General features: G+C 39.6%; 1 long non-coding RNA gene across 3 annotated transcripts; it reads right to left on the bottom strand.

Moving 5' to 3' along the window:
- Window positions 1-748: 748 nt before the first annotated feature.
- On the bottom strand, window positions 749-9,544 carry LOC129526313 (uncharacterized). 3 transcript variants are annotated; one of them, XR_008670972.2, is made up of 4 exons: window positions 8,101-9,544; window positions 7,905-7,988; window positions 5,706-5,935; window positions 749-1,056 (listed from the first exon to the last, which is right to left on the bottom strand). It is a non-coding gene; the product is annotated as an uncharacterized lncRNA (long non-coding RNA). The 3 variants fall into 3 exon arrangements; XR_008670970.2 differs by having other exon boundaries at window positions 749-1,041; window positions 7,905-7,992; window positions 8,101-9,542; XR_008670971.2 differs by having other exon boundaries at window positions 7,905-7,992; window positions 8,101-9,541.
- Between the last annotated feature and the right edge of the window lie 13,160 nt (window positions 9,545-22,704).

Genomic DNA, 22,704 nt, shown 5'->3' with positions numbered 1-22,704 from the left:
TAGAGGGCTATCTGAGGGCCTCAGAAGTAAAACTGACCTCCCCAGGGAAACTAGGCTTTCAATTCCTTTCTTAATTCTCTGTAGGATAATAAAACTTGAAGTGGAAGATCTTCTAGACCAGCACCTTAAATTTGCAGATGAGAAAGGTGGAACCCAGAAAGGCTGAGAGGCTCAAGGTCTCACAACTGTTTATGCTCAACTGGGAAATGAATTTGTTTCTCTGGCCCATCAGGTCAACATTCTTTCCACTCAGCTATGCCGCCTCCTACCTCCTGAAAAGATTCTAGCAGGACCCTCTGATGAAAAGGACCTTATCTTTTTATATCTGCTGTTTAAAGCTTTTTTTTTTAAATCATCGCACGATTTTATGAGTTATGTACATAAACAAATACTATTACTTATTACTTGTTTACTATCGCCCTTCTTTTGGACATCAGAAAACCGAGGGTCTGAGTTGCAGCAACTCCCACAGAATCTCAAAAATGCACCCAGACTGCTCCTGATTGCAGGACAAACACTCAGTACAAGCTTCCGATGAGGAATGTGGCTGTTGCAAGAACAGGATGCCACGATTCAATCCCTTCCCACGGCTGGCCCTGGCTGCCCACTCACATCAAGCAAGGGCACAGCATCCCTTCCGACAGCCTGACCCCCGCCCCCAGATAAACCGACATGTGGATTGCCAAAGGCATTCATATGCGATGGTGCTAAGACTGCTTGACGCTAACACCACACTTTGATCATTCAGTCAAATCAAAAAGCATTTATTAAGCATCTGTGTGAGGCTCCCTGCCGGGGCTTCTCTTTGTATCCCTAGCATTCACACTTCCCTGCTTTTCTTCTGTGTCTCTTCACCCCTGCCCAAGAAAACTCCCCTATCCACAGGAATCTCACTGCTGGTGTTATCATGTCTTACCCAGAGTGGGATCCCATTTTGGTTCCTCCCAAGATGCTATTCAATGTCCAGGATGGAACTTTGGGAATGGACCGGTCCTCTCTCCATTGTAGAATCTACGCATCCATCTCTGCTTCCTGGAGATTCTGTGTGAGGAGCACCTTAGTTAGGAATCAGAGCAAATGGCGATGAAATTTCAGTCTGTGTTCTTCTTTCAGAATGCAGAGTGAACATTTAGGAGGGTTTTTAGAAAAGCAGTTTACAGCCAGTAATTGGAAGCGTTGAAGTGTTTTTGCAAGACCAGTATCTCAGATTACAGATTTATGATTTGCTTGAAAATAAATCATTTATTTTAGGCTTGAACTTTAAAAAGAAAAAAATAAAAGCTTAGAATGATTTTCTTCAAGTTTTCTATGACATTCTTTACATCAGGAAGAGAGATGAGGGAAGGCAAGATGGAGGTTTTAGAGAGAACGGGGTTCCAATGTTATTTTCCCCTTGGTTCATTTATGAGACTACATTTTCCTAGCTGCATACGCTATTTCCATTGTATGACTCACACAGACAATTTACTACATTTAAAATTGTGTCAAATTCTTTCTGAAAACCTTGGGTCAAATACACATACTATGTATACAGTTGGAAATTCTTCCTCATAGATCCAGCTCATGGTATGGATGTTGTATTTGTGTCCTCGTAGCCATGGCAACTAGAAAAGGGTTAAGCCAGGGCCTCAGAAAACCCAGAGGCTGTGCAGTAAAATATCATAAGTGTGTATATACTTCCTAAAATATACTACTCAAATATGGATTAAGAAATCTTAAAACCACTGTCTTAAAATTAATTTTTCATTCCTAGTATGCATGTTATTGCCTAAAAAGGATATTCTCAAAACAATCTCTTTCACCTCACTCCTTTTCTCTCTAAATTGTCATCTAATGACCATTTATCTCAAAAGACAGACTATGTAAATCCATGAGAAGTGCTTTGGTTTTTAGATATGGATGAGAGACATACCAATGAGAATATGAATGAAGTTGTTTTCTGGCTGAAACAAACTGTCTTTTTTAGATCTCTCTTTTAAATCCATTTATATGAGAGTAATAAAACATTCTTCTCCATTTATTTAAGAACTTACTAAATAAACTTGGGCAACCCTGAACAATGCCAAGATGTTAAACATTCACCAGCTCTAAGAATTCAGACTCTTCTTTGTGTTGGCTGATGGCCCTCAGGTCCCTGACTACCCCTTTTAATTTTCTTACACACTTTACCCTGTGAGATAAATTTTAAGAGTTTATCCTCAAAATAACACTGGATAGGAGTATAGAATGCAATTCTGTTTTTTTTGTTTGTTTGTTTTCTGAGACAGAGGCTCACCCTGTCACCTAGGTTGGTGTGCAGTGGCGCGATCTCAGCTCACTGCAACCTCTGCCTCCCAGGTTCAAATGATTCTCCTGCCTCAGCCTCCCAGGTAGCCAGGATTACAGGCACTGGCCACCATGCCCAGCTAATTTTTGTATTTTTAGTGGAGATGAGGTTTCACCACATTGGCCAAGTTGGTCTTGAACTCCTGACCTCGTGATCCGCCTGCCTTGGCCTCCCAAAGTGCTGGGATTACAGGCATGAGCCACTGTGTCTGGCAGGAAATGCAATTCTTATAAGGCCCAGAGCCATTGCAGCATTGGATAAAACACCATCTTTTATATCTATACATCTTTCTTATTTACATTTCCAGGTGCAAAAGGAGGATGGGTAAAAAAACTTTCACTAAGTGGTTCTCTGTCCCACTGCCCATTTCATAAGGATATCAGAGAAAGTATTAATACATCCCCTGGTCTAAAATGCCTGGCTTAACTTTTAACCTTTGACACAGTATCAAAGTTTTCCACACCCTTTATTTATTTCAAGATATTTCTATGTAGGAAATATATTTTATAATGAAATAATAAATGATAAATCATAAATGGCTTTATGATTTTATAATAAACATAAATTTATGGGAATATATTTAAATGTTTACTTCCAACCTTTGATACCATCTCATATTTAATATCTAAGAATCAAAAAAATATTTCAGGGTCAATATCCTGGCCCTTCTTCTGCCATCTGGTGGAGAAATAGAGAAGCAGTGAAATTGATGCATCAGGAGTTTCTTCAGAGTCCTTAAATGCATCAGTCAGCGAATGCTTGTGGGGTATTATTATTATTTATTATTATTATTCATCAAACAGTACTCATCAAGACACTTGGCACCATTAAACATCATGCTCTGCAAAGTAGCCACATTCAGTCTCTGTCCCCAGAAGAACTATGAAGCATTACATGATTGAAAGCTCCCGGACGATTTAGTTATTTTCAAGCAATCAGTTCAACACACAGTGTAAGGAAAGGACTCCTTAAGACTATGAGGTTGGCATTTAGGTCATTTTAGCAGTAATTTGCTTTATAATGATATTCTGACCCCAAGATGCTATGCTTTTCTAAGCACTTCTAAAGAGAAAGAAAGAAGGGAAGGAGAAAGAGGTGGATGCAACTCTCTAATGCCTTACAAATCCCCAAAATGACATTTTAGGTTCATTTTAAAAGCCATTTAAAAGTGTCAGAAAGACTCTTTATGAGCAAAAATAACATCTCCATGAGGTATCTGCACTTTAATCAAATTTACTATAGTTTACAGAGTATGGAGAGCAGAGATGTAATAACAAACATCCTAACTGCCACAGATTTGAGGAAAGTGACAGCCTCCTCAAATTAACTTCAACAAAATGATGTTCCAAGCCTGTTGAATTGCCCCATACATAGCTACATCTGAATTCCCATCTTCTTGCCAAAATCCATAGAAAAGAGGCAGCCATAAATCATGTAGGAAATACATTGATTGCTATTAAATATCCTGTACATTTCATGGAAATGTGGCTCTTTATGCTGATGGATTCTGGCTGAAGGCACTCAAGACCAAAGGACCATGCTGTTTTGTATTGAAAGTGGCTATTGGCTTGGTCCATTGCCACCTGCTCTTTGGTTTTAAAAGGGCATTGAAATCTAAGGAAGGCCCTTCACAGTGTTCCAGAATCACTACCCGTGACATAAATAGAGAAAAAAGCAGTGCTGATGTAACCAATGCTCTCTTAACTCGATGGGGCTCTCAAAGGGGTTATGGAGCATAGTGAACTCCCACCCTGACTTCCTGCTTCCTCCACTCAGCACCCTCTTGGCCCAAATAACCCTTTGGCTTAAAGAGGGGAGGAAGGCTCCATCTTGAACATTGCCCATTATAAATAATCAATGTGCATATTTTGGATATGCACTGGATATGTGATGCTTTTCTAAACAAGATGAGAATTTATGTACCCCCAAAATAGACACATAAATTACATCCTTTAAAAATACATCCTCTAAGGTTTTTGTTTTCTTTCTTTTTTTTCTGTAGCTGCTTCTTTATTTCAACTTCCCCACACACATCCTTGACTGCTGTGGCAATGTGAAAGAAAGGTCAATGCAATTTCACAATTGATTCCTACAAATTCTTTCCCTACCAGAGTGTCCACCAGGGAGATCATGTAACATCTGCCTGTAAGTGGTGGGTTTGGGGGCCATGGAAGAGTAACTGGTGATCACCTGGAGCCTGTATGGGTTTCTTAATATTAGGTTATGTCAGTCTAAACTCATTTCTTTCATTGAAATTGGTACTGTAGTATAAATGCAGTGTATCTAGATGACAGCAAAATTTCCTGAAAGATGAAGGAGAAAAAAATGAACTGAACCCAAATGTGCTGGATTTGGGATAGATAGATAGATACCAAAAGAGGGACGTTTCCAGTAGAAAGCTAAACCATTCTTCTCTTTTTTCACATTTTAATTAATAACTTGAAAGAAATATAAAAGGCATGCCTTTAGAAATTTGCCCAATAAACATTCAACTGAGGATGTTCTTGATGACAGTCCATGTGCTGGGATTTGACGGTAGCAGCACAGGCAACGCAGAAAGCCTGACCTTTGGGAGGCTACAGGCTCTTTAATTATGCCAATGCTAGAAATCAGGAAGAACTAAAGACTGGATAACAGAATCACAAGCAAAAGCCAGGCAGGCGTTTTTTAGGCTAAATTTCTCAGTGATGTATGTGGTATTCTAAATTCAAGATCAAAAAATGTAAGAATCTAGCAACAGAAGAAGAATCCTCTTCCAGAATAGGAAGCTATGGCGTTACCAACTATTTCATGAAAAAAACTTAATGGTTTGAGATGACCGATAGAGGGTGACAATGTGACATAGCTCCCCAAAAGACCAGTGCAATCTTGGACTGCATAATATAGATATATGAAACCAGAGCAAATTGGCAACCACTCCTTTATATTTTGTGATGTTTCTAGTGATCTCAGAGTGTCGTATTCTCCAGTGGACACTGCACATTAGTCGGGTCACAGACAAACTAATGCCTTCCCAAAAGATCTACTGAGATGATGATAGACTAAACACTAGAAGCTATTCACCAGCAAATGTTTATTGAGTGCCTACTTTGTTTCAGTCACTAATTTTGGTGCTGGGGATAAATGATGGCTACAACAGACAAGGTCCCTGTTCACATGAGGATGACTACTTAATGGCTAAACAAAAGACAAATACAAAGTTGATAAGATAACTTTATATACTGATAAAACCTACTTTAAAAACCACCAAAAACCATGTCATGTGAAGCCAGTGGGAGACAGAATTGACTCAACATACAATAAAACTGCCTATAAATCTAGTTATCCCAAAGGAAATCAAGGCTACTCCAGAAGAAGATATATTGTCCAATCTACTTACCAAACCAGAAACTGCACAACCTTTTTGATCAGGAGTTGTAGGTCCACAGCTGGAAGGTTCAACCTCTGTGTGCCTTCAGTACTTTGTAGGTGCCACTAGTAGCTCTTCTCACTCAGCCTATGGAGGTGTCATGTCTGTCTCCCCAGCTAGACTGTGAACCTCAGGAGAACTCAGGCTGCGAAAACATATTGTGACTTTCCTCCTAGCGCTGTACATGATTCCAGCAGGCACTTAATAAATGTTCAACAGAAGGAATTAAAGTATCAAGTGAGTAATATGATTGGAAGACTTTTAAGATGCTTACCATCATGTGGTTCTATAAGTTGCACATATTTCAGGGAGTGGGTTATAGAAAATCTTAATTGTTTACTTGAAAATTTCAACTGGACATCCCTCAAATCTATAACACCCAATAAATTAAAACGTGTATCTCTTTCCCAAAATAATTGTTTCTCTTCTTATATTCAACATCTTATAAGGTGGCATTGTTATTCACTGAAACAAAGGATCTGGGCATAATTTTGGTTGATTTTTTCCCCTTCCACTCCATAGCCTCTCTCTCTCCAATTCCTGGGTGGTTTCCTTAACTTTGCCTAAACCATCCTCTCCGTCCCCTACAACCTCGGCTCAGGTTGTCGTCATTTTTACCTGGTTTCATAATCAGGAATCATTCAGTCCCAAGTGACTAAAAACTAACTCAAGCTTGCTCAAGCAAAAATAAACTTATTGGCGTGTATAACTCTAAAGTCCATTGGTAAACTGGTTTCAGACACAGGGGGATGTAGGCTTTAGACTGTTAGAGGCTCAAGCAATATTAATACAGCTCTGTTTCCCCTTCTTCTTGTTCATTTTCCTGTAAGTATTGGCTTAATGATCAGGTGTTCTCCACGTACCAGGAAAGATGGCCTCTGGAAGCCACAAAGCTACATCCTTTTATGAAGAAGAAGAAGAAGGAGAAGGAGAAGGAGGAGAAGGAGAAGAAGAAGGAGAAGGAGAAGGAGAAGGGGAAGGGGAAGCGGAAAGGGAAGGGGAAGGGGAGGAAGAGGAAGAAGAAGAAGAGGAAGAAGAAGAAGAAATTCTATGTCTGGGCATGCATATGTGAATTTTCAGTAGAGAAGCTTGATGAATACTGCTTGGATTATGTGCCCACCTGAACCAGGGATGGGTACTGTAATGGGTTGAGTTTGGGTCATTTGTCCACCCTTGTGTGAGTGGGCCAGGCAATGAGAGACAGGTGACTCTCTTCCAAAGGAACAGATGCTAGACAAAAAAACAATAGCTATTCTGTACAGTCACGCTCTCTCACTAACTTCTAATTACTCCGTGTCTCCTACTTCCTCAGTACATGCTCTTCGTTGCCAAAAAAAAAAAAAAAAAAAAAAAGATCTTCCTAAACGGCAATTCTAATTCTCTGTCTTCCCTCCTGAAAACCCTTAAGTGACTCCTACTGGCCTGTAAAATAAAGTCAAACTTCTTCATTCGATTCTTACTCCTGCCTACCTCTGATGTATTTCTCCCTAGACTGCTCTCCTGGCCAAAGCTCCAGCCATTCTCAACTACTTGCAATTTATCAAGCATACAAGATTATTTTGTGCCTTCAGTCTTTACTCACAGTGTCCCTCTTCCTTTCCTTTCACTAGTCCCACAATCCCATTAATTTCTTCCCAAGAGTTTGCCCAAGAAGCATCTCTACCTCACCTCCCATCCTCCACTCCCGAAAAAGCCTTTCCAGCTCTCCCTCGGGTAGGATTTTTCCACGTGTGCCCTGTACACACCTTTGTCTCTTTAGCTCATGCATTTGTTTACATGCCTATCCCCATCTAATAACCTGTCAGCTCCTAGAGGACAGTGATCAAGCTTCATTCATCCTTGTGTTTCTGGTAATTATCTGCAGATAATAGGCACCTAATAAACCCTTTTGAGAGAGAATGAAAGAGAGGAAGGGAGAAAAGAATAAAAGGAGGGAAAGACAGGAAGAGATTTCCCAAGGCTTGTCTTTTCTTCCCAGATAATAAATACATTTTGAAAAGAATATTCTAGGCAAAAGCTCTTGCCTTTGTTATCTAAATCAAGCAATGAGTAATAGTGAGAATTTCGGGTCCAGTCACTGTGAAAGGTAGGTGCAGGGAACATGGGAAGAGGGGACAAAAAGGTGACGTTTTATGGCATGGGTCAAGGCAGAGCACCTGCATATCCCACCTGTGTAGAGCGGGAGCCAGGTCACAGGTTGGTGAAGCGGCATCTGCAGCAACGTGCCATGGCCGCCCTGTTTCTGTCTTGCTTCTGACTGGGCAGTCATGTGGAGAAATGAAAATGAATGGAGAAATTAAAAAGGTGACCTAATTTTCTGCTGAAAGCATTTCCAGTCATAGGTCTGAGTGCATTTTAATTATACCTGGACACAGGGGCTCCCACTCAGACGTAACTGCAGTCCCGAGTGGACTGTCCCTGTGGCTGTAAAGAGTTGTCTGAGCCTGTGCTTCTCTCAAGAGCCTGACATCACACTGATCATTAAGCAACTGCACAGAGGAGCAGCTGGGCATTTCCATGGCAACCTGCACTGGGTTGCCTGCAGATCTGGGTAACAAGAGCATTTTATTGTGGGTCATTAAGGGCAAAAGGCTTGATTTACATTATTTCCTGCAAAATCCTATTATTTCAGGTGTTACATTCCATCTCCATCTATGCTGCTTTTCTAGAAAAATATCATGAGGGTTATTAGGTGGAGAAACCATAAGAGGCTTCAGGTAAACCAAGCCATCCAGTGATCTGTAGATGAGAAAAGTATTTTGCCAAAGGGATGTGTGGTCCAGAGGTATCTAGTGTTCTCCGAGGCCAGAGAATTCTTGCTGTGAAATATGAAGTCGTTCCTTTTATTGTCTGTTCCCTTTGCCTGAGTCATGCTTTTGAGTGGCATTCATGAGGATTCTTGGATTCTGTGTTCTGCTAAATAAATAACAGCAAATCTGGCCTGACTGTTCCTTAGCCACATTAGCTGCTGTCCCAGGTGTCTTATATTCCAGAGTGACCAACATGCAGCAAAAGCTAGCTCCTATCAGCGCTTAAGCACATAAAACTCTAGAAAGCCATGAGCCTCTCTCTCTCCTCTTGTCTGTACTTGGGAGCAGGGAGATTAAGCATTCAACTCTAGCTAGTGTCTTTCTGGTAGCCCGGGCCCCTGGCCAGTACTGCACGCTGACCTGGAGCGGATGGACAGTGATTGCTTTTGAAGTGTAGTAGCATTAAGTCTACTTGGGGAAGGGACCCTGGAAGGTCATTGTCTCACAGCTCCATCTGCTATCTATGATTAAGGATATCAAATCTACAGAGGCCATACCACAAATGCCGTAGAATGTGCTCAAGCTTCCAAACCTGTGTAACCCGACGATAGTTAACTTAGGCCTTTCTGAATGCTCACAAGTACTTTATGACTGAGAAGATGCTGGGGGTCTTGCCCGCCAGGATGAAAGCTGAAAACTAGAGACAAGCAGCAGTGGGGTAACATTCTTAAGTTTTTTGAGTTAATTTAGTACGTTAGGAATATGCGAGAATCTTCCCTGTTCAGAAAAAGCGTATGCCTAAATGAGTGGAACAATGGGCATGTCATTGAATTAGCTCACGATTTCACTGGCGTTTCACACCATCCTCCAAGGATGCAGTAATCGACTTCAGATGACCTAAAGCAGAGCTGTGGCCAGCAAGTGGGTGATTGTGCATCCTCTGCTTATAAAGATGATGCTACTGAATTGCAGGCTATTTTTTTTTTTTAACAAAAGACTTCCTCCTTTTAATATTCACCAGAACTGTTAGAGCTAGAAAAAGTAGATTTTTGTGTCAAATTTCAATCTTTGAACTATAGAATTAAGGCATCCCTAATATGAACAGTGCAGTCTCTTCTATTTGGGTTGAGTGACCCAAGGCAGAAGGCAGGGGAATTAAGACAATGTGGAGAATGTTCTTGGGTGTATCTCCTGGTGAGACAGAAGGACCAGAGAGGTGAGAACAGTTCAGATTTCCTGCTGAGCAGCATGAGGCACCAACACATAGGACATCCAGAGTACCTTTCAAGTCCAGAAGATATGACTTGAGGGTTATGACAAAGAGATTATTTTACAACTTGCTTTTCTTGCCCCACCAAAGTGTTTAGGCTAGATTAGATTTGGAAAATGAGGCTATACTATAGATACACAGTGTCCAGTATGTCAACACTTAACAGAACAGAGGTGCATATGAGTTTTGATAGTTTTATATCAGCAGTTACCTCTAGCTAAAAGGACTGCAGCTACATGATGTGTCAAACATTCCTTTAAAATGATTGCAATTTAAGAAGTCCAAGGCCAAGGCGGGCAGATCGCGAAATCAAGAGATCAAGGCCATCCTGGCCAACATGGTAAAACCCTGTCTCTACTAAAAATACAAAAAAATTAGCTGGGTGTGGTGTTGTGTGCCTGTCTTCCCAGCTACTAGGGAGGCTGAGGCAGGAGAATCACTTGAACCTAGGAAGCGGAGGTTGCAGTGAGCTGAGATCACGCCACTGCACTCCAGCCTGGAGACAGAGCGAGACTCCGTCTCAAAAAAAAAAAAAAAAAAAGCTCCTATTTCAGGAGGCAAATCTTCCAGCTATGTAAATCAGTGAGTATACAAATGATTAGAGTGAATTTTAGAGTGAAAAGGGGCAGTTTTACAGGCAACTCCCCACAGCTGGATTAAAAGATGGCATTTAATCATAAATTATCCTCCTAAACCCCCTCCTTCAGCTCTGATATGTTTATAGTCAACTCTCATAAGACGTTTACAAATGAAGAACTGTTTTTCTTGTATAAAGATAACTGAATAGGAATGGTATTTGCACATAAAATTAATCCTTTGCAACCTATGTTTTAAATTTCCTCTATAATACATTGAGATAATTTCTGTTTGGTGTAAAATTTAAGATAAAATTTGTATGTTTAAATATTGTGAACAGAACACATACAGAGCAGATTTAAGGAATGAAAACCTATTAGACACAATAATGACAAAAAAAGAGATACAAATTTTAAATAAAACCCAATTCAATAAAATGGAAAGGTCCTAAACTTGTAGTGGTGTTAGTTACTTCTGAATATGCCCTTCCCTTGTATATTCCTGGCTTCTAAATAAATGATCTGTATTACCAAAAATAACAGTGAATTAATATTATAATGGCTTGAGCAAGATGAACTAATTTAAGGAATGAATCAATTATATCTTAAACCATTAAAAATTAAAATAATCTTGTTCTGAATGAAAGGTCCGACCTGCTTGTGAACATGTCTCAGAAAAGATTCCTCTTTCATATTATTTCTCTTCTTAATAGTTGGGAAGAAAATCATTGCAACTTTTCCAGGCCTGTCTCTCCTCAGTTCCTGAAGAAATCGTTACCTCGTCATTTAGCGTTGGGCCTATGAAAAACCAAAAAGTGTTGTTGAAAATGAAAGGTTTAGTTATTTCAATACTTTGCCTAGGCAAAACAGTTACTTGAATGATTTTTCTCTTCTTTATTCAAAAAAGAAAAGTCATATCTATTTATGAGAGGAAATTTAAACTAATACTGACTCCTGGCTTGACACTTCTTTCTGCACTGCTGACGTCAACACTCCTGATTCTATACCTCTTGCTAACATATGTGACCACATAGTGTATTAACATAGTGACATTACACTTCCTCAGTGTGACACCTTTTATTCTTTGATTGGATGAAATGGTCAAAGATGTCAAAACAGTCCCCTTATAAGATAACTTTACAGGCTAATTGGAAGTCAGCAATGGTCAGGCCTGGAGACCTTTTAAGTCACAGCAATCTCCAGGGCTGATTAACAAAGAGATCTGTAGTTAAAATTTCATAGACTAGCAAAGCAGAATAATAGCTTTTCACTGTCTATGTCTGAGTCTCAGGAGTTTTAAGGGGTTCACAAACACCACCTAATGATTTTCTGCAGCATCTTGGTAGGATAGTAGGAGGCTGGCATACTGGCTATGGAGCGCAGATGGGGCTACTAAGCCATTGTAGTGGGTATGGGATTTATGTTGGTAATGCATTAAGCCATGCTCTTTTTAATTTCATTTTTAAGGATTTTAAGTACATAACACAGGTTGATCATACTCATTAGTCAAAGTCATGCTATTAGCATCAATCTGAGGACAGTCCTTGATTTGTTATGATACTTTTCTATTCATCTTCCATTTCTCATCCTATTCCTTTCCCTATTCTACGGGGAAAGTATGTAAAAGTATGTCCTGTCCTTCCAGGTCCACCATATGTAAATGTGTGCATTATTATCCAGCAATTTTGTCCCTGGAAGCAGACCCCAGAGAAAAGCTAGTACAGATTCACAAGGAACTGTGCACATGTTTCTTTTTCACAGAGTTGTTTGGAGAACAGTAAAAAGTCGGAAGCCACATGTGTCCATCACCAAGTGAAGAGATGCATAAATTATGGCTTATACACATGGCAGAATACTATGTAGTATTTGGAGGTAAGGAATTAAATTCTCATATAGTAGCATGAAAAATGCATGAAACAGAATGAGATCTAGAACACAATGTCATTTATGTAAAACTTTCAAGCCATACACATAAAACAAGGCTAAATATTTCTCAAGATACATGATTATTTCTTGTTTTTCAAGGAAAAAATGGATGTACTTGATTAAGAATGAAGAGAAGAAAGACAAAGAATAAATGTAAGAGAAGGGGAAATGGAGTGGTCGATGGATACAATTCATTAACTACGTACCAACACAACACAAAGTATGCTACACTCATTCTCTTATTTCAAACATATTAACAACCTATGAGGTAGATACTATTATTTCCCCTACTGATAGTTGAGGCAAAGGAGACTTGGAAAAGGTAAATATCTATCCAAAGTTTCACTGCTGGAAAGTGGCAGAGCCAATTCACACATGTAGGCAATCTGGGCTAAGCCACCATGCAATCATAAAATCTTCATCTCTGGAGAGCTGTACTATGGTAAAGTTGAGATCATTCATTAGGAATTTCCCCATAGCCAGTTTTCTGTTACAACTCTATGTTAGCTATCAACTAACTATTAATGGTTTTTGTTTCCAGGTATCTAGATTCCAGGAAGTATTAAAAGTAGAAGACACAAATATAACCAACATTAATATATTCAGCTTCCTGGAAACACATACATTTGTGTCTGATCTATTCCTTAGTGTTTCATTAATTTGGTTAGCATGAGTTGATATCTAAGAAACAAATAAGGCTAAATGCACTTCAAAATTTAATTTCTGGATGTAGAAAACTGAGAAAGTTTCACAATGTGGTGACTCATCTCCTTTACTGACTCTGAAAACTTGACCCTATGTATTATTTCTCTTTAAACTCTGTAGATTTTTCTCAGTAGATTATTAAGCTTCTGAGAGTATGTGTTGTGTTTCTTATTAATATAAAATATAGCATAGTTGAACTTTAAAATATGAAAGAAAAATGTTAATTAACTGTAATAATCCATTAAATTTTCTTCCTAGAGGTTTTATGGGATGTGTCTAGGTTGCTAGAGATTAAATTTAGCAGCAATAAAATCTCTTGGCTATAAATCTAAATAAATAAAATTTTTTTAAAGAAAGTCCATAAAGCCAGGCCACACACCTATCATTGAGTTGAGGCTCTACTTGCTCTATAATTGCTTCACGGAAATGTCTGGTGAGAGCTCCAGCAAAGATGGCACAAAGTCTGCTTCTGATCAATGAAAGAAACCAAGACAAATGTGAATGGGTCACTCCACTGTCATCACTAAGTAATATAAATGCTTGAGATTTTCACTATTCTAATAAATATTTTCAGTATGTAATCCAGAAAGAGAAGTAAAACATTCAATTAGGAAGCCATGACAAAAAGTATTGTCTGTTGATAATCTCATATGAATCCTCAAAAACTAGAATAAAAAATCGGGGGTAGAGTGGGAGGGGAGATGAAATTTGTCTTAGATGAACTTTGATATTCATGGTTCCAGAAATAGAAAAGGAATTGAATAGTAATAGTGGAAGGCAAATTTAATACTTTCTATCTCTCAGATATTTACTAGCACCTATTACAAAAATATTTTTATTTCCACTAAGAAGTACCTAATTAAAGGATTCTACAGGGACTCCATGTCTTTCTATAAAGCAATGGTTATTTGTGTTTTGGTGGGTTATAAACCTCTTTTAAAATCTAATGATAGTTAAAGACAATCTTTTTGCAAAACGCACACTCATGTGTCATTTTGCATAAAATTGCAGGGGTTCATACATCCAAAACACAAGGACCTAGATTAAAAAGATCAAATGTATAGACTATACAGCAACTCAATCTACATTTCCCTCACCAATTCTTTTAAAATTTTTTAAAGTTTTCTAAGAAACACCTTGACATTTACCATTTTTGCAGGTGTTCACAGATTATACAGAAAGAAAATCAATCATAGTAATTTGAGCATAGCCCAGTTTTGACATAATTAGATTTTGTTTATTTAACTGGAGCTGCCACTGAATTCTGCAAATTGCAGACATCATAATGACACTTCCAGGAACTAGTGCTGAAGGACAAAAAAAATACCTGGTTACCAAGGAGAAGTCTAGTGATGCCTTGTATCTGTAGAAGGGGGACAATACTAATCAGTGGCTATACAAAACTAATAGCAGACAACTAAGAGTTCATCAATGTTTCTAGCTTTTTGAAAAAGTAAATCTATAAGAGTATTCCAGTGGTGTCATTGACACTCAATTAAAATATTCTTGTCTAACCCCCATGACAGGTACATTATTAAGGTTTAATGCAATCATATTTTGGCAGCAAATAGAAATGTTATTTCCCAGGTGCACTGAATCAAATTGAAAACATTTGTTCAGTGATGAGATCAATTCTTTGTCTTGGATGATCTAATGAGAAGCATTTATCCATTAGAAAAGGCTTTAGACTCCACAGCTATATGTGCTACTTACCTGAATGTTCATCTCCATTCCTCAGTGTCTTCAAAACAGGGGTGCAACAGAGATCTAAGATATCATTAGAATCTGTTCACCTAGCTCGGCCATGCCTAATGAAGGATGTCATTTTCTATTTTCAGTTTTTTAAAGTTGTTTCTGTGTGGATGATATTATTTAAAGCAACATGACAAATACAAGCTAGATAATGAGAATTTGGGAGGTATGATGAGGATTCCTGAAACAGGAAAGCAGAAAGACTGGGTTTGTTGCCCGGCTCTGTCACTGAATAACTTTGTCAACCTGCACAGTCTCTGTGGGCTTTAATTTCCTCACATATAAATTGAAGATAGAATGCTTATCTGTTAGGGATTTTTCCGAGTTGTCACACCAGCCATAATAGGGAAGTATGTTTTTCTCAACATTCCAAATGTACTTTACGTTCACTTTTTTAATTCTTTGCAGTATCAATGTATATAGTTTAAAAACGTGAATATTACCACAAGACCCAAAACAACAACAATTTTTAAAAACCAGAAGTTTTGGTGTTTTAGACATGAAGTCCTTGCCCATGCCTATGTCCTGAATGGTAATGCCTAGGTTTTCTTCTAGGGTTTTTATGGTTTTAGGTCTAACGTTTAAGTCTTTAATCCATCTTGAATTGATTTTTGTATAAGGTGTAAGGAAGGGATCCAGTTTCAGCTTTCTACATATGGCTAGCCAGTTTTCCCAGCACCATTTATTAAATAGGGAATCCTTTCCCCATTGCTTGTTTTTCTCAGGTTTGTCAAAGATCAGATAGTTGTAGATATGCGGCGTGATTTCTGAGGGCTCTGTTCTGTTCCATTGATCTATATCTCTGTTTTAGTACCAGTACCATGCTGTTTTGGTTACTGTAGCCTTGTAGTATAGTTTGAAGTCAGGTAGTGTGATGCCTCTAGCTTTGTTCTTTCGGCTCAGGATTGACTTGGTGATGTAGGCTCTTTTTTGGTTCCATATGAACTTTAAAGTAGTTTTTTCCAATTCTGTGAAGAAAGTCATTGGTAGCTTGATGGGGATGGCATTGAATCTGTAAATTACCTTGGGCAGTATGGCCATTTTCACGATATTGATTCTTCCTACCCATGAGCATGGAATGTTCTTCCATTTGTTTGTATCCTCTTTTAACTCCTTGAGCAGTGGTTTGTAGTTCTTCTTGAAGAGGTCCTTCACATCCCCTGTAAGTTGGATTCCTAGGTATTTTATTCTCTTTGAAGCAATTGTGAATGGGAGTTCACTCGTGATTTGGCTCTCTGTTTGTCTGTTGTTGGTGTATAAGAATGCTTGTGATTTTTGTACATTGATTTTGCATCCTGAGACTTTGCTGAAGTTGCTTATCAGCTTAAGGAGATTTTGGGCTGAGACAATGGGGTTTTCTAGATAAGCAATGGCAACAAAAGCCAAAATTGACAAATGGGATCTAATTAAACTAAAGAGCTTCTGCACAGCAAAAGAAACTACCATCAGAGTGAACAGGCAACCTACAAAATGGGAGAAAATTTTCGCAACCTACTCATCTGACAAAGGGCTAATATCCAGAATCTACAATGAACTCAAACAAATTTACAAGAAAAAAACAAACAACCCCATCAAAAAGTGGGCAAAGGACATGAACAGACACTTCTCAAAAGAAGACATTTATGCAGCCAAAAAACACATGAAAAAATGCTCACCATCACTGGCCATCAGAGAAATGCAAATCAAAACCACAATGAGATACCATTTCACACCAGTTAGAATGGCAATCATTAAAAAGTCAGGAAACAACAGGTGCTGGAGAGGATGTGGAGAAATAGGAACACTTTTACACTGTTGGTGGGACTGTAAACTAGTTCAACCATTGTGGAAGTCAGTGTGGTGATTCCTCAGGGATCTAGAACTAGAAATACCATTTGACCAAGCCATCCTATTACTGGGTATGTACTCAAAGGACTATAAATCATGCTGCTATAAAGACACATGCACATGTATGTTTATTGCGGCATTATTCACAATAGCAAAGACTTGGAACCAACCCAAATGTCCAACAATGATAGACTGGATTAAGAAAATGTGGCACATATACACCATGGAATACTATGCAGACATAAAAAATGATGATTTCATGTCCTTTGTAGGGACATGGATGAAATTGGAAATCATCATTCTCAGTAAACTATCGCAAGAACAAAAAACCAAACACCGCATATTCTCACTCATAGGTGGGAATTGAACAATGAGAACACATGGACACAGGAAGCGGAACATCACACTCTGGGGACTGTTGTGGGGTGGGGGGAGGGGGAGAGGGATAGCATTGGGAGATATACCTAATGCTAGATGACAAGTTAGTGGGTGCAGCGCACCAGCATGGCACATGTATACATATGTAACTAACCTGCACATTGTACACATGTACCCTAAAACTTAAAGTATAATAATAATAAATTAAATAAATAAATAAATAAATAAATAAATAAATAAATAAATAAATACCAGAAGTTTCCTTTCCAATTCCTGCTTTCCAGGGACAATGATTTTCAATCAATTCTTTTGTTTATTTTGTCTTTTATCTCCATTTTTAATTTTTTTTTTTTTAAGACGGAGTTTTGCTCTTGTTGCCCAGGCTGGAGTACAGTGGCGCGAGCTCGGCTCACTGCAACCTCTGCCTCCCGGGTTCAAGAGATTCTCCTGCCTCAGCCTCCCGGGTAGCTTGGTATACAGGCACACTCCACCATACCTGGCTAATTTTTGTATTTTTAGTAAAGACACAGTTTCACCATCTTGTCAGGCTGGTCTCAAACTCCTGACCTCGTGATTCACCCGCCTCGGCCTCCCAAAGTGCTGGGATTACAGGCGTGAGCCACCACGCCCAGCCTATCTCCATTTTTATAATATGCTTATAATTTCTGGATGTTTCCTCACATTTAGATATGGTATATTAAATTTGTAAATTGGATGATGTGAAATTGCTTCTTCTACACCAGCCTCAATACACACACACTTTCCTCTCACCCATCCTCACAAAAAAAGTTATCACAATTTGTGTTTAAATAGTATTCAGGGCTTACATTATCATGGCAATAAAAATGTTTAGAGCTGAGCCATGTAATCTACTATGATGCCATTTTTTTCTTAGACAACTTTTTCTCATGTTATTTGTTTGTACATATGCCTTTTCTAGTTTAGTTTTCATTAATTCCTCTTCCAAATCTCCCCCTGAACTACAAATACCCTCTCAAAGTGATGAAATGCATCAGGTTCAATTTCTTTCTCCTATAACCTTCTTGCAGTCCTTTGCCTTGCTGCTGTAATCATTACTCTTTCTTTCTTCCTTCCTTCCGCTCTTCCTTCCTTCCTCTCTCCCTCCCTCCTTCCCTCCTTTTCTTCTCTCTTTCTTTCCTTCTTTCCTTGAGAGAGAGTCTTGTTCTATCACCAAAGCTGGAGTGCAGTGGCATGATCATGGTTCACTGCAGGTCAACCTTCTGGGCTCAAGCAATCCTCCCACCCTAGCCTCCTGAGTAGCTGGGACTACAGTTGCATGCTACCATGCCTAGCTAATTTTTGCAGAAACAGGGTTTCGCCATGTCACCTGGGCTGGAATCATTACTGTTTCTATGAACTCCTAAGGATGTATCCTCCCCAACAACCAGGTGATTGCATTTTTCTCCTGTGATTAGAGCCCCTATTTCCTAAATTTCTTTCTTGTTTGTTTTTTCTTAATTTAGGTAGAGTACATTATCTTGTTGCTTCCTAAGAAATTATGTGTGAAAGGTAAATTTTTGAGATTTGAAAGTGCCTCATTCTTAATTGAGAGTTGAGTTGGGTATAAAAATAAAAGTCAGAAATTATTTTCTTGGAGAAATAGTGTGAACTGAGGTATGTTTTTCTCTGTTCAAAGACATTGTTCTATTGTCTGCAAGCTTTCAGTGCTATTCCTGAGAAAACTGATGCCATTCTAATTTCTAAACTACAGTGTGTGACCTATTTTTTCCTCTCTGGCAATGTGTTATGTTTTATTGTTCATGAATGTGATAAAATTTCAGGACCTTGGCAGCTTTGTTGTCTTTTCATTTTGTTGTGCTGCTGTACACTTGAAAGGCCCTTTTATCAGAATTCTTATGCCCTTCACTTCAGGGAAAATTTCCTGCATTATTTACATGGTAATTTCCTCCCCTCTGTTTTCTAATCCCTTTTCTAAGAACACTTCAAACAGTTTGGTTTTCCGTCTGATTCCGCACTGACCCCTTAAGAAAAACTTGGTATCTTCAAATCCTAATTCCTGGAAAGGACGGACACAGCAATGCTGGCTTCACAGGGCTGCTCATACAGGCCAGTCAGCCATTGTCAGCCACAACCCTGGGCCTTAACTCAGGTCACAGGGATGCAGCTTTGCTCATTGCTTACACAGCCAGCCAGAACAAAGATTCTCACATTGCCCTCTTTTTCCTTCTTTCTCCCCACTCTCCTTCCTTCTTCCTCCTTCTCCCTCTCTTGTCCTCATTTGTCTTCCTCACCTCTCTCCCTTATGACCACTTGGTTCTCTTCCTCTTTCACCCTCTTCCCTTTTCCCTTAACTTCACCATCTGCCTCCATCCTCAAAGCCAGGGACACAAACCCCTGAGCATTGTGCCTAAACACTGTACAGTGAAAATTCCACTGAAAAGGTAGACATTTTTTTTTGACATAATACAATGCTATATTTCTTTTCTTGGGCTGCCATAACAAAAAACCAAAGATTCAGTATCTTAAAACAACACAAAGTTATTGCCTTGTGGTTCTGTAGGTCAGAAATTCAAATATGAATCTCACTGGACTAAAATTAAGATGTCCATAGGAGGCCAGGTGCTGTGGCTCACACCTGTAATCCCAGCACTTTGGGAGGTCGAAGCAGGACGATCACTTGAGCCCAGGAGTTCGAGACCAGCCTGCACAACATAGGGAGACCTCATCTCTACTAAAAAGAGAAAAGAAAAACAAAGATGTCAGCAGGGCTGAGTTCCTTTCTGGAGGGTCTGGGGGAGAATGTTTCCTTGCTTTTTCCACCTTCCAGAAGCCATCCTCATTCCTTGGTTCCTGGTGTCTCCCTCCATCTTCAATGTCAGGAACAACAGGTCAAGTCCTTCTTACAGTGCATCTCTGAAGAGGTAGATTTTTATATTGTCTTTGCATTAGCTAAGTCATTAGAAAGTAGTCTTTATATGTTCCAAAGGCAAAAATCAAATAAATCAGTAAAAGGTTTCTAGTTAATTGCTAAGTTTTATTGAACACTTATTATTTGCCATTCATTTTGCATGTGTTATCTGATTGAAGCCTTTTAACAAGTCTATGTAATAGGTACTCTTATAAGCACTGACTTAGACATGATGAAATGTAGGAAAATTAACTTCTTTACTCATGGAGCCAAGAGAGAGGCTCATTCACAAGTCTGTCTGGTTCTCAGGTCCATGCTGGTAACTTAACTGCTATGGTGCTTCCTGACAAACATTGTTTAAGGCATTAACATAACCTGCTAGGCATGCTCAAATAATCCAAGCGCCCATACAATTTAAAAATTGCCTTGAAATTTTTCATGCCCTCTGCCTCTTTAGCAATACCTGCCTCTTCCACCTCTTTGCCATTCTCTAGATTCAGACACAGATGAGTTCTGTCAGCTCCTCTCCACATCCTGAGCTCTCCCATCCTCATGGGAAAAGGAAATACAGAAAAAGTAGAGTTTTCCAGATTGTTTCTAGTCTGGCTTATTTCTTTTTGGATGGAAACATTTGGCAAAGTGATCTTCTTAAGGCTATTATAACAACTATATGCAGCAAGCTTCTTAGTGTTCATTTAAATAGAAGTGATTTTCATCAGTTCAAGTTCCTGGTCTGCACTTCAGTTACCGTGACTGTTCTTTTGAGCTGTAAATCTAGTCTGACTAATGCAGGATAATGAGCAAAGTCTCCCTGCTCTCTCTTCACTATAACTCAGCCATATATCATAGTACAAAATCTCGATTCTGACTTTAGATATATATTGGGCAGCTTGTCAGAAGCTCAGCTGGCATTGTGTATGAGGGTAGGAGGAGTTGCTACAATTTAGATGTAACAGAGTTTTTTTCAAAAAATTTTTTCTTTCAAGTGACTTCAACCCCCTGATTCATTTTCAACTTGGAAAAAATATCAGGTACACGATGGACTCTTAGAGCTGGATTTTGGTAAGCACAATGTACAATTCAGTATCTTTTTCTGTAAAGGCAATTTTTATTTTTTAATTTTTTTTAATTTTTATTTTTTTATTTTTTTGAGACGGAGTCTCACTGCGACCTCTGCCTCCTGGGTTCAAGCGATTCTCCTGCCTCAGCCTCCCCAGTAGTTGGGATTACAGGTGCCCGCCACTGTGCCTGGCTAATTTTTATATTTTTAGTAGAGACGGGGTTTCACCACGTTGGCCAGGATGGTCTCAAACTCCTGACTTCAGGTGATCCGCCTGCCTCACCCTTCCAAAGTGCTGGGATTACAGGTGTGAGCCACCACACCCGGCCTGTAAAGGCAATTTTCAAAAAGCTATTTCTATCATTTTTTAAGCTGATGTGTTCTTCTTTGACTGCCACACCAACTTTATGCCTTATTTTCAACATCTTCAGGGTATTTCTTTTTTTAATTATTGCTTTAAAGCCTAATGAGGCCAGGCGCGGTGGCTCACACCTGTAGTCCCAGTACTTCGGGAGGCCTAGCTAGGTAGGTGGATCACCTGAGGTCAGGAGTTCAAGACGAGGATGGCTAACGTGGCCAAACGCTGTCTCTACTAAAAATACAAAAATTAGCCAGGTGTGGCAGGTGCCTGTAGTCCCAGCTACTTGGGAGGCTGAGACAAGAGAATTGCATGAACCTGTGAGGAGAGGTTGCAGTGAGCCGAGATTACACCACTGCACTCCAGCCTGGGTGACAAAGTGAGACTCTGTCTCAATAAATAAATAAATAAAAATAAAGTCTAATGAACCACATAACAGATATTCTAAAATATGTTCTACCCTTCAAAGCCAGTTAAGTCTAGTACCTGTTTCATAACAAACAACGATCCCAGTGAATGTTCTGCTGTAATTTCCATGGTGAGAAATAGTTCTTCATAGTCATGTGGCTCCCAGGGTTCTTCTGAATTGGTTTGGAATCCAAGACAAATGGTAGCTTGTTACTTTTAGCAGTCACCACCAGGTGACCCTGTACGGTGTGTGTGAGCAGAGAGGCAGGGTCAGCAAGGTCCCTGAGTATACTGGGTTGAATAGTGCCCCTCCCCTCCTCACTCAATTCATGTCCACCTGGAACCTCAGATTGCTACCTTATTTGAAAATAGGGTCTTTGTAGATATAATTAGTTAGGTTAGGATGAGGTCATACTGGATTAGGATGGACCCTAAACCCAATGACTGGTGTTCTTATAAGAAGAAAGAGACGGCTGGGCGCAGTGGCTCACGCCTGTAATCCCAGCACTTTGGGAGGCTGAGGCAGACGGATCACGAGGTCAGGTGTTCGAGACCAGCCTGACCAACATGGTGAAACCCCGTCTCTACTAAAAATACAAAAATTTAGCCAGGCCTGGTGGCACGTGCCTGTAATCCCAGCTACTCAGGAGGCTGAGGCAGGAGAATTGCTTGAGCCTGGGAGGCGAAAGTTGCAGTGAGCTGAGATCGCGCCACTGCACTCCAGCCTGGGCCACAGAGCAAGACTCTATCTCAAAAAAAAGAAGAAAGATGGCCATGTGATGACAGAGGCAGGGACTGGAGAGATACAGCCACAATGCCAGGAGCCACCAGAATCTAGGAAGAGGCAAGGAAGGACTTTTCTCCTTCCTTCAGAGGGAGCATGGTCCTGGCAACACCATGAGTTTCAACTTCTTGACTCTCAAATTTTGAAAGCATAATATTTGTATTGTTTTAAGCTGCGCAGTTTGGGGTAACTTGTTTCAGCAGCCCTAGGAAATGAATGAACTGAGGAATCCCTGAAGGATGTCACTAAAGGGGGGCAGGCACAGTCAAGACTGTCCTCTCACTTG

The sequence above is a fragment of the Gorilla gorilla genome, chromosome 14, assembly GCF_029281585.2.
Source record: "Gorilla gorilla gorilla isolate KB3781 chromosome 14, NHGRI_mGorGor1-v2.1_pri, whole genome shotgun sequence".
In the NCBI taxonomy this organism is placed as follows: Eukaryota; Metazoa; Chordata; class Mammalia; order Primates; family Hominidae; genus Gorilla; species Gorilla gorilla.
Note: the sequence above shows the minus strand (reverse complement) of the source record. Positions and strands in the feature narration are given on the sequence as shown.